Source organism: Eptatretus burgeri, chromosome 10 (assembly GCF_056783735.1).
Source record: "Eptatretus burgeri isolate ZD-2024b chromosome 10, Ebu_testis_v1, whole genome shotgun sequence".
In the NCBI taxonomy this organism is placed as follows: Eukaryota; Metazoa; Chordata; class Myxini; order Myxiniformes; family Myxinidae; genus Eptatretus; species Eptatretus burgeri.
Window position 1 is genome coordinate 19,003,665 of NC_140970.1, and position 12,025 is coordinate 19,015,689.

Here is a 12,025-nt window from a genome sequence, read left to right on the forward strand (position 1 = left end):
CTCGTGGGGCCTCATATGTGTGTGTGTGTGTGTGTGTATACATATATATATATATATATATATATATATATATATATATATATATATATATGTATATATATGTATATATGTATGTATATATATGTATGTATGTATATATTTTGGAGTTGATGCCATATAGCACTATTTTAACCCTTTCCCTATCATCCGAAGCTATCATCATCATATCATTAAAAAATGTCGCTTATATCACTCCTCCTCGCGGGGCCTCATATATACGGTATGAATGTGTATATGTATATATATATATATATATATATATATATATATATATATATATATATATATATATATATATATTTATATATCTTCTTCTTCTTCTTGTAACTGCTTCTGGCCTTCCCTATACTTCTCCATCAACATTCTCAAAGCAAACATCGCATCAGTGGTGCTCTTTCCTGGCATAAACCCATATTGCTGCTCACACATCGTCACCTCTCCTCTCCACCGAGCTTCCACTACTCTTTCCCACAACTTCATGGTCTGGCTTAACAACTTTATCCCTCTGTAATTTCCACAGCTCTGCACATCACCCTTATTCTTGAAAATCGGAACCAGTACACTTAATCTCCACTCCTCCGGCATCCTCTCACTTTCCAAGACTTTATTAAACAATCTGGTTAACAACCCCACTGCCATCTCTCCGAAGCACTTCCATGCCTCCACTGGTATATCATCTGGGCCAACGGCCTTTCCACTTTTCATCTTCTTCATAGCAGTCCTCACTTCATCCTTCCTGATCCACCCCACTTCCAGATTCACTATCTCCACCTCTTCCAACCTTCTCTCTCTCATTTTCTTCATTCATCAGCTCCTCAAAGTACTCCATCCACCTTCTCAACACACTCTCCTCGCTCGTCAGCACATTCCCATTTGCATCCTTTATCACCCTAACCTGCAGCACATCCTTCCCAGCTCGGTCCCTCTGTCTGGCCAATCGGTATAAATCCTTTTCCCCTTCTTTTGTATCCAACTTCTCATACAGCTCGTCATATGCCTTTTCCTTGGCCTTTGCCACCTCTCTTTTTGCCTTTCGCCGCCACTCCTTGTACTCCTGCCTACTTTCTTCATCTCTCTGAGTATCCCACTTCTTTTTTGCCTACCCCTTTTTCCTTATACTTTCCCGTACTTCCTCATTCCACCACCAAGTCTCCTTATCTTCCTTCCTCTGTCCAGATGTCACACCAAGTACCTTCCTAGCTATCTCCCTCACAACTTCTGCTGTCGTTGCCCAATCATCCCACCCAGCTTTACCACCATCCAACGCCTGTCTCACCTCCTCCGTGAATTTCACGCAACAGTCTTCTTCCTTCAGCTTCCACCATCTGGTCCTTGGTTCAGCCCTCACTCTCTTCCTCAACCTCACCTCTAAAGTCATCCTACAGACCACCAATCGATGCTGTCGAGCTACACTCTCCCCTGCCACCACCTTACAGTCACTAATCTCTTTCAGGTTGCATCTCCTGCTTAAGATGTAATCCACCTGTGTGCACTTTCCTCCACTCTTGTATGTCACCCTGTGTTCCTCCTTCTTCTTGAAATATGTATTTACCACTGCCATTTGCATTCTTTTTGCAAACTCTACCACCATGTGCCCTTCCACATTTCTCTTGTTGAGACCATACCTACCCATCACCTCCTCATCCTCTTTATTCCCTTCCCCAACATGCCCATTGAAATCTGCTCCAATCACCACTCTTTCATCCTTGGATACACTCTCCACCACTTCATCTAACTCACTCCAGCAATCTTCTTTATACTCCATCTCACACCCCATATGTGGAGCATATGCACTGATGACATGCATCATCACCCCTTCAATTTCCAACTTCACACTCATCACTCGGTCAGACAATCTCCTCACCTCCAATACCCTCTTGACATAATCTTCCTTCAGGATTACCCCGACACCATTTCTCCTCCCATCCACACCATGGTAGAACAGTTTGAAACCACCTCCAATGCTCCTAGCCTTACTCCCCATCCACTTGGTCTCTTGTACACACAGTATGTCCTCCTTTCTTCTCTCCATCATATCAGCCAACTCTCGCCCTTTGCCAGTCATCGTCCCAACATTCAGAGTTCCAACTCTCACCTCCACACTTCTACCCTTCCCCCTCTCCCACTGCCTTCGGACTCGCCTTCCCCGTCTCCTTCTCCTCCTTTGCCCAGCAGTAGCACAATTTCCACTGGTACCCTGCTGACCACCGGTACCGGTGGCGGTCGTTGGTAACCCGGGCCTCGGCCGATCCGGTATGGAAATTCGTTTTGTTGTCCGCATAATGATTTGGCATAGGTTTTTATGCCGGATGCCCTTCCTGACGCAACCCTGGTCGCCTCTTACGACACACAGGGATATGGTACACCTATTCTAACCGGGGCATACACACACACACACACACACACACACACACACACACACACACACACACACACACACACACACACACACACACACACACACACACACATATATATATATATATATATATATATATATATATATATATATATATATATATATACATACATATATATATATATATATATATATATATATATATATATATATATATATATATATATATATATATATATATATATATATATATATATATATTGCTACGGCTGTGGAAATTCGCAATACACCATAAACGGTCCTGACATCAGTTATGACGATAAGTATATGTGTAGTTCGATTTCCCCACCGTTGTTTGGACGGAATTTCCGTGTTCACTGGGCTGCGATCCTTTGAGATAGCCGTTTTACTTTTCTCTATCATTATTTGGGACCAATCTTCCCCCAACAACCAAATCGCCACCACCAACCATACCCCAACAACCAAATCGCCACCACCAACCATACCCCAACAACCATATCGCCACCACCAACATCATTCCCAAACAACTACGACTCAAACACCACCACCTTCGCCTCTTTACCTCCACAACTCCACCCCACAAACATTGCTTCACCGCCATTCTCAAACGACGCCCGCCATCAACCAAATCTCCACCACCAACATCCTTCCCAAACCACAGCAGCAAACTCCCACCACCTCCGCCTTTCTACCACATGTCGTGCCATGGGTTGTGAATGCGTTCCTTTCGCCTCGAAAAGCGGATCAGGAATGCTCCACGCCCCCTTTTCATCCATCCAATGGCTGAGCATCAGGTGGTGCAGCCCCGCCTCCGAACCCGCTGTGATCCAGAAACTTGCATGTACGCCCCTCCCTTTGCCTATATAAGCGCGAGCACAATGCAGCTTGCGGCAGAAAAAGTGGGAGCAGTGGAGTGGCAGCAGCAGTGTCGGCAGTGAAGTGGCAGTCAAGTCTGGAGTCGGTGGAGTGGAAGTCAAGCAGTGTCGGTCGCGGCAGCCAAGTCTGGAGTCTGTGGAGTGGCAGTCTGGAGAAGCGGGAGACGGGGCAGTCAAGTCGAGTGCAGTGTCGGCGGGGCAGTCAAGTCGGGAGACGGAGCTTGAAGCTGATGGGAAAGGCAGACGGGGAGCGCTGGAAAGAGCTCACTGACCACGCCAGGGCACGAAGCCAGGCGCGGCTACGCTGACATCGCGGCTTGCCCGCCATCGCACCACGAGGGCGCAGGTAAGACCCTTCGGTCTCGTGGACCTGGCCGCTCATCCAGGTTCCACGCACATTCGGCCCATGGGCCCAGTCTGACTCCCTTGTCTATGAGGGGGTCTTTTCTTGCTTTTTCTTTGAATGCGTGTTGTGGCGCCGAGTCCCGTAAGTAAAACCGTATAAGTGACTGTACATAATTGCTTATAGACGGTCGTAGCACCTTTTGCTTTGCTTTTGTTCTGTATACGTGCATGTTAGTATTTTGCATTCCTGACTGCATATGTGCTTGTATAATAAATGTATGTGTGCAATGAATGTGCTTGTCGAACAGTTCCCCATTTCGTTGCATCCTTTACCTTGTTTGAAAGTTCCATCTTGCATCACAGAAGGAATTGGTAGAAGGGTGAAAGCACCCGGTAAATAATCACATCCGTCGGGGTCGGCGATAACACCGCTCGGTTATCACTGAAGCACGGAATGGACCGCTTAAGCGGTTCGTGTCCTAGGCCGGACAGTGGCAAGGTACGATCGCCCGGTTAACTACCCGCACAGGTACTTAGGTAGGTCGAGTTTGGCGAACAATCCTATCCTGCGCGGGTGGCCGATTGGCACGATTGTGGTGGGGTCGAAAGACCCACCCGTGACTAGCTCCTGGCGGTAGTTCCAAGGAGGGTTACGACTGAATTGACCGTTCTGGTGGGCGACGCGGTCGCGATTTGAGTTACGTGGCCGATCGCACTCCGGGCGGACCGAAATTCGTAAATATATATATATATATATATATATATATATATATATATATATATATATATATATATATATATATATATATATATATATATATATATTGGTTCACGAGTCAGTAAGTGACCACTATATTCGTTATTGGTGTGTGTGTGTGTCTGTCTGTCTGTTGGGTGGTCGATCTTGTCGGAAAAAAAACAAATTCTAAAAAAATATTTTTTGAGATTTTTTTTTTCTACCCTTATTTTATCAGTATTTCCGTCGATATGTTGGGTAGTCGATGTAGTCGAAAAAAAAATCTCCCAAAAATTATTTTTGAGATTTTTTTCTACCCTTATTATCAGTATTTAAAATGGCGATTTTCAATGAATACAATGGCGATTTCGATGAAACTTGGTTGGTAGGTTCATACCATGACAAAGTTGTGTGCAAATGAGAACCGTTGCTATGGACCCCTCCGTTGCCGAGCAACGGCCGAAAAACCTCTAAATGTGGGGGTATTTTAACGAAAAAACAATCTGCAGTATAAACCCTTGAAGCAAGAATCATGAATTTTCTTCTGCTTAATCCTCAGGTCATTCCCCATCGAACGGGCCCATCGCGTCAGGTTATATATGGTAGTCGACTACCCATATCCACCTTCCGGCTTGTTTGTCTGTCTGTCTGTTCGGTCCAGTGCTCCGTTAATATAATGGTGATTTCGATGAAACTTGGTTGGTAGGTTCAAACCATGACCTAGTTGTGTGTAAATGAGAAGCGTTGCTATGGACACATCCGGTGCTTTGCAACAGAACTTTGAAATTTTTGAAAAATCCTAAAAAATATATTTTTTCGAAAATCAAAAATCGGGCCACGAGCGACTGTAGGCAGTACATTCAGCCATATTGTCAAAAATTTACAGCCGGATCCTATGAAAACTGACAGAGAAGATAGACTTTGAATGAACCCTGGTCCAAAACAATATAAAAAACGAAGTTCGTTATATCTCAGAGACTATGAGTTAGATGTACATGAAACTGGTATGGTGGGTTCATGGTATGTTCTCGTTATGTGTGAGAAAGAACCGTTGCTATGGACCCCTCCGTTGCCTAGCAACGGCCGAAAAACGTCTAAATGTGGGGGTATTTTAACGAAAAAACAATCTGCAGTATTAACCCTTGAAGCTAGAATCATGAATTTTCTTGTGCTTAATCCTCAGGTCATTCCCCATCAAACGGGCCCATAACGTCAGGTACTATTGGGTAGTCGACTACCCATGTCTGCCTACCCGCTTGTCTGTCTGACTGTCAGTCTGTCCCGAGCATAGCTCTGTGGGTTTTGATCCGATCCTGATAAAATTTTGGTGGGAGGTTTATATCATGATCTCGTTGTGTTTTCCTGAGAATGCGCATGGTGCGCCCATTATCAATGGAGCCACGCCCAAAAAACCTGTGTTTTTGGGGGTAGCCGATTTCAATTTGCATCTTCTCCGAGGGGGTTTGTCGAATCTGGCAGGGTTTCGGTATTTGATGAGCCCAATGGTACCTGCATAGCCACACGGAGCTCGAATTTTCATTTTCGTCCCAAGGTCAAGGTCACAAGTTCAGTAACTTAGAAAATTGCGAATTTTGACATAAAAATCCATCTTCTCCGAGGGGGTTTCTCGAATCTGGCAGGGGTTTCGGTATTCGGTTAGCCCAATGGCACCTGCATAGCCCCACGGAGCTCAATTTTTCATTTTCGTCCCAAGGTCAAGGTCACGAACTTAGAAAATTGCGAATTTTGACATAAAAATCCATCTTCTCCGAGGGGGTTTGTCGAATTTGCCAGGGGTTTCGGTATTTGCTTAGCCCAATGGCACCTGCATAGCCCCACAGAGCTCGATTTTTCATTTTCCTCCCAAGGTCAAGCTCACAAACTAAGCAAATTGCGAATTTTGACATAAAAATCCATCTTCTCCGAGGGTGTTTGTCGAATCTGGCAGGGTTTCGGTATTTGATTCGACCATTGGCACCTGCATAGCCACACAGAGTTCGATTTTTCATTTTCGTCCCAAGGTCAGGAACTTAGAAAATTGCGAATTTTGACAAAATCCATCTTCTCCGAGGGGGTTTGTCAAATCTGGCAGGGGTTTTGTTATTTGGTTAGCCCAATGGCACCTGCATAGCCGCACGGAGCTCGATTTTTCATTTTCGTCCCAAGGTCAACGTCACAAGGTCACGAACTTCGAAAATTTCGAATTTTGACATAAAAATCATATGACCGCCCAAACTTTGAGAGCTAGGATGACAATATTTTTTATGCATAATCTTGAAGTCATTCCCCACCTCAAGTCTTGAAACCATTTTGCTCTATCCCGAACACCTTGCCCGTGGCGCCCCCTTCAAGTTTGTTTTTATGCTGATTTCATCAAAGTATGGATAATCCGAGGAGTGCGAAATGCCATATAGCCTATATGACGTTATATTGTTCCTGGAATGTTCCAGAGGAAGTTTTGCGCCAAAGATCATAATCCTTGACCTTTGACCGTTAAAGTTCACAAAGGTCAAATTTTCAAAGTTGTGGGAATCGAACCGGGTTTTCTCCCTTCTTCGACGAACTAACTCCAATAAGCTATAGCACGTATCCTGTTTCCTTATTTTAATGTCCACAACATTGTTTTGTGACCTTTAAAGGTTATGCAAAGGTCAAATTTTTAAAGTTGTTGAACGAAACCGGGTTTTCGACATTTTGCAGCTAATAACCTGTCACCCGTACCACATCATGTTGATCATTTTTATAACTTGGTCAAAAATTAGCACATTGTCTCATCCTTGACTTCTGAAACAATCTACATCGTCAAATACCGCTCGTGAACCATTGCCATCTCCAGACGTGTGTGTGTGTGTGTGTGTGTGTGTGTGTGTGTGTGTGTGTGTGTGTGTGTGTGTGTGTGTGTGTGTGTATATATGTGTATGTATATGTATGTATATATATATATATATATATATATATATATATATATATATATATATATATATATTCCCAAGTGTTTCCCAAGGTTGTTTCCCAAGTGTTTCCCAAGGTTCGAATTAATTGTTAAAATTATTAATTAATCCCAAGGTTTGAATTTTCCCAAGGGAAAGAGCTGTTTCCCAAGGGTTTGAAAGCTGTTTTTTTTTCCCAAGGTTTGAATTAATTGTTGTGCTTGGTAGACATTTGTGAATACATTTACATAGAGGGGGGCGAGAGAGGGAGTGAGAGAGGGGAGGGAGAGAGGGGGTGAGAGAGTGGGGGTGTCACAATTCAAGAGAGGGGAGAGAGGAGGGGGCGAGAGAGGGGGAGAGTGGTGGCGAGAGTGAGGGGCGAGAGAGTGAGGGGCGAGAGAGAGGGGGCGTCACAATTCTTCTTCTTCGTTTGATATGATGTCACAATTGACGCTGGGGACCTGAGTATGTTTCCCAGGTGTTTCCCAAGTTATGGCCATTTATGAAACGGTTGGTCCGATCGAATCTATGTATAATTCCAGCAGTGTGTGTGTGTGTGTGTGTGTGTGTGTGTGTGTGTATCTGCGACCGCTGTTTCTCGACAACCGCCGGTTCGATCTGATTCAAACTTGCCAGGAATATTGCCGGGGCGCCGCGGATATGCCTTTTCAAGGTTTGATATTAATCGGACGAGCGGTTCCCAAGTTACGGCCATTTTATTGCTTTTTTCAGTGTTGGAAAGGTGTATATATCGCAGCTGAAGTGTCGTTCCACCTTATCACCTTATCATGCCATTTTTTTCCCAAAGATATCTCAGAATAATGATAACAGCATATTAATAATAATAATAATAATAGCACAATAATTGGCAGTAATAAAAAGAATAACGTGATACAATGACCAATGTCTGTCAACCAATAACGACCTATATATTGTCTGTCAACCAAAAATGACCAATAATGTCTGTCAACCAATGACATGATACGGTGCTATGACGTCACAAATTACATCACAATGCTTCCTCTTTTTATTTTTTTTGATATGATGTCACAATTGACTCTGGGATCTGAGTATTCGTCCATTTGCCATAAAATGTGTATGGTTTTACACAAATGTGTATGGTTTTATACACAAAAGTGTATGGTTTTATGGTGGTTTCTTGTTCACAGGCATGCATAGACAAAATTAAGCTTGGTTGCCCGGATGGCAACAATGGGGAAATCTGTTATTTTTGCGCAAATACAAGATGGCCGTCATCGACCGGGCTGAAAATATAACTTTTTAGGTGATGAACTTAAAATTACACATGAGATCTTTTCCATATAATTTTGGCACGAGGAATCGATATTTAACCTTATTTTTGTGATTAGAAGTAAATTTGAGGTCAATGTTCGAGTTCCTGGCAATTGTTTGCCATGTGAGATACATTTTGAATGACAAGGTCACTATTCTGACAACTGGATGCTCACATACGACATTAATGCGAGTTACTAATTCATTGTTTTGTTTTGACAGATATGGCTGATTCAAGGTGCATTCTTCCCATGTGTCTTGGTGGAGGGGAATTGAAGAAATTTGCTGATCAAGGGATCAAGACATTGATCTCCTGTGCCAAAGCCCATGGAGATGAAGAGCTACGTGCAAAACTACAGGATATTGTTGATGGTGGTGGTGATGCTGTTCGCATAGAATGCCACAAAGGATGCTACTGTACTTACACATCAAAAAAATAAATTGAGAGACTTCGTAAATCACAGAAAAGAAAAGCTGAAGATGATTGTGTTACAGTGACAACAAGATCTCGCACACAGGCAACAGGCAGTGGTGCGTTTGTTTACAAACGTGACTGCATTTTTTGTGGCAAAGAATGTTTACCTGTTGATGACAAACATCCAGAAAGATGGGATCGTGTTCGTCAGTGCATGACTAAAGAACGTTTTGACAAGAAAGGTAATCCCATCCCAGCTATGAAAGATGCCATCATTAATGCTGCTGAGCAACGTAATGATGAAGTAGCCAGAACGGTCAAGTTACATATTGGATATTTGGTTGATCTCCCTGCGGCTGAGTGCAAATACCATGTACGCTGTTATCACAGTTTCATGACAGTCCCTAAATATGCTGATTTGCCAACTGGTGTTGCAGAAGAAAGTTCCCTAAAGAACGTCATGGAGCGCATGAATTGTGACAGGTCAAAGATGTGGAATAGCGTTGAACTGCATTCCCTGTGCTGTGATCTTGGTGGCAAACTCACTCGACATGAAATGTTTAGCAAACTAACAGACTGCGTGAGTAAGGACATTATGATAGTTCGGGTAGATGGATGTGCTACCATTGTTGGTTTTCGTGAGTCCACTGCTAACCATCTGAAAATGGTCAAAGTGGATGATGCAGATGAGAGGAGTATTGATTCTGTGGTAAGGCAGATCAAGAAGGAGGCACGCTCAGTCAAGTACAACAGTGACAATTATGACCTCTCAGAATTTACACAAGCCTACACAATCAAGGCAACAAGCCCAACTTTACTGAAGTTGATTTCAGACTTAGTGTCTGGTGGTGAAATGACCAAGAAATCTCTGAGCCTGAGCCAGTCAATTCAAAGTCATGTTACAGGTACCAGAAATCAGACAACATTAGGACTGGCTGTCAAACTACTGCACCGCCATGGCAGTTCTGAGCTTCTAAAGCTCCTTCATGAACATGGGTTCACAACGTCATATGATGAGGTCCTGAGATTCAGGATATCCGCTGCTCATTTTCTCGGTGACAATGCTCAGCTTCTCCACCAATTCATGGGTTTGAGTACAACTGTTGGCGTGATTTTTGCCTGGTTTGATAATCTTGATCTGCAAGTGTTCACGCCTAATGGTCGGCGCACTACTCATGTCCTCTCACATGAATTTCAGCAACTCCATCCTGCAAGCATTCTTGAGTATGGGCATGCTCACCCAGGGAAGAGCGACCTTATTATCCCACGACTGTCTAAGAAAGCTGCCCAGTCTAGGACAAGCAGCAGCTCATCAGGGAGCCTTCCTCTGCAGCACTACACTGGGCCATCCAAAGTGAACCCCCCGGCTGTGGATGCAACCTCTGGATTCTCCTACCAAGAAGTGTGTGCCCGGAAAGCGAGTTTAGCTGCTGCACAGGAAAAGGACATGAAGTGGCTAAACACAGTCAGCACACAGGTGAACGCCATGGAATGGGGTGGGTTCAACAACCAAGAAGCTTTCACCAGTCATACAGAAAAAAAGCCAGCAAATACCTACATGTTTGGACCCCTTATTGATGCCAAAGCTTCTCATCCAGACACTGTAGTGACTTCACTGGAGTATCTTCAGAAGTCATTGACTGATATGGGAATGACTTATGTCCACATCTCTGTGGATCTCTAGCTCTACATGGTGGCTTGCCAAATCAAGTGGCATGACGTTGATCGTTTAAAAATGTGATTCTGAGGCTTGGGATAATGCACACTGTGCAGTCCTTCTGTGGTTGCATTGGCAAACTCATGCGTGGGTCTGGTGTTGAGACTCTCATCAGTTCAGCATTCGGGGGCCTGGCAGGAATCATGAGTGGCAAGTCCTGGGTTCGATCAATGAGAGCCTTCCGGATGGTTTCGACTACCCTTCTCATTTCCTTCCTCACCACCAGCCCCAAGACATTCCAGGAGTTGTGCAGCTACCTTGAGACATGCAGACAGCACCCAACTGGGAAGCACTGGTTTGATAACTTCATCAAGCCTACTCTGCTTGTTCATCAACTTCTGCGTAGTGAGAGGGAGGCAGACTTCCTGCTGCAACAGCTAACACTTGAACGCATGCTTCCCTACATCTTTGTTGCTGGTCACCATCACTATGCCCGTTACATCACCCATCACCTTCTGGAGATGCGCTATTTGCTGCCACCAGATGCCAAGTCAGAGTTCATATCAGGTGCTTTTGTGTGTCATCACCAGGAAGGCATTTGGAATGGTGTGAGCTCTGATCAGTTCGGTGAACAAACTGCTATTAGAATTGGCAAGGGTGGCCTCAAGGGTATGACTCTTTCTCCAGAGATGGTAGCAGAGCGGATCGATTCCTTTCCTGTCACTGCCTACATCTCAGATACAATGGAGCACATCTACCTTGACTCTTCAAACAAGGACAATGAAGACCAAGTGAGAGAAAAGGACACAAGAATCGGACCATTTCACAAGGAGGAGGGGAAGAAGAGGAGAGAACTTGATGCAGATGATAGGCGCCGGATTTTACTTGAATTGTCGAATGTGTCTCATCCTCTTGAGAATCACTCACCACATCTGTACAACATTACCAATGGTCGAATTGTTCCCCGAGAAGCTGAAGTGAATGTTGAGGATTCCGTGGTTATAGGTCAGAAAATGGTTGCAGAGTTCCATGCATCCCTTCCAGGTGGATTCCATGCAACCATCTCGTGCCCCATCAAGACAATGGAGCACTTACAGAAAGGAGTGAAAATTGGGGACAAGATGATCTTTGTCTAGAAACCATCTTCCTCAGGCTGCTGACTATTGGACAGCAAAGACAAATGGAGCTAGGACCTATCTTCTAGTTTGAGCTCTGCGCAGTACCCCCCTCACTGATTGATGAATATGGGTGCTTAAGGAAAGGCAACAAAGCACCACTGGCACACAAACTCTGTGTTCAGGCACAACAGCCTCTGCAACCAGATGTTACCATTGTTGACGCGAGCCAAATTCTCT